Consider the following 1,262-nt stretch of genomic DNA (forward strand, 5'->3'; position numbering starts at 1 on the left):
GTGTGGGCTTCAACGTCAAGAATGTGTCTGTCAAAGATGTCCTGCATGGCAATGATGCCAGTCAATGAAAAAATGACCCACCAATGGAAGCAGCTGGTTTTACTGCTCAGATGATCATTCTGAACCATCCTGGCCAGATTGGTGCTAGCTATGCCCTTGTCCTGTACTGTCACACAGCTCATATTGCTTGCAATTTTGCTGAACTGAAAGAAAAGATTGATCACTGGTCTGGTAAGAAGCTGGAAAATGGACCCAAGTTTTGAAATCTGGTGATGCTGCCATTGTTGACATGGTTCCAGGCAAGCCCATGTGTGTTGAGAGTTTTTCTGACTATCCACCTCTGAGTCATTTTGCTGTTCAAGATATGAGACAGACAGTTGCTGTGGGTGTTATAAAAACTGCAGACAAGAAGGATGCTGGAACTGGCAAGGTCACTAAGTCTGCCCAGAAAGCTCAAAAAGCTAAATAAGCCTTGTGTCCACTCCTCCTATTTGCCACCACCATGCCCATGAAGGGGCACTTCCCAATCCACCACATGCTACAGTATCTGGGGCAGGACAGTGTGATTTTCAAGGAGTCAGTGAAGGTCATGACTGTGAATTACAACATGCATGGGGATCTGGGTGAGGGCACCAGGAAGTTCATGTTTTTCAACATCCCCCAGATTCAGTATAAGAACCCCTGGGTGCAGACCATGATGTCCAAGAATATGACCCCATCTCCCTTCTTGTGCTTCTACCTGGATTCTGGGGAGCAGGTCTTAGTGGACATGGAGACCAAGAGCAATGGGGAGATTATGGAGCACATCTGCAAGATCCTGGGGAAGAGGAAGGAGATGCTACAGAGGGAGGAGCAGGAAAAGCAGTGGCTGTCCCACCCAGCCAACTTTGGGCCCTGGAAGTACTGCCTGCGGGAGTGCATGTGCGAGGTGGAAGGCCGGGTGCCGTACCCAAGCCTGGTGCCCATACCCAAGGAGATGACTGGCAAGGGCAGGGCCACCCTGAGAGCCAGTGCCCAGGACTAAGGTGCCCTGGGGAGTTGGCCCCTGTGAGCAAGGATGCTGCATGTGAGGTTTGCATACGAGGACCCTGCATGGGAGGACGTGGGGGCTGCTGCACGGACAGACACCTCTGCCTTGGCAGTAAAGGCTCTGTGAGCAGTGCAAAACAAAGAAAGAAAGAGAAAGAAAGAAAGAAAGAAAGAAAGAAAGAAAGAAAGAAAGAAAGAAAGAAAGAAAGAAAGAAAGAAAGAAAGAAAGAAAG

General features: G+C 49.3%; 1 pseudogene; it reads left to right on the plus strand.

The window, feature by feature from the left end:
- Positions 1 to 468: 468 nt before the first annotated feature.
- On the plus strand, positions 469 to 1,160 carry LOC101565249 (annotated as a pseudogene).
- The last annotated feature ends 102 nt before the right edge of the window (positions 1,161 to 1,262 follow it).

Source organism: Octodon degus, unplaced genomic scaffold, assembly GCF_000260255.1.
Source record: "Octodon degus isolate 3935 unplaced genomic scaffold, OctDeg1.0 scaffold00073, whole genome shotgun sequence".
NCBI lineage: Eukaryota > Metazoa > Chordata > Mammalia > Rodentia > Octodontidae > Octodon > Octodon degus.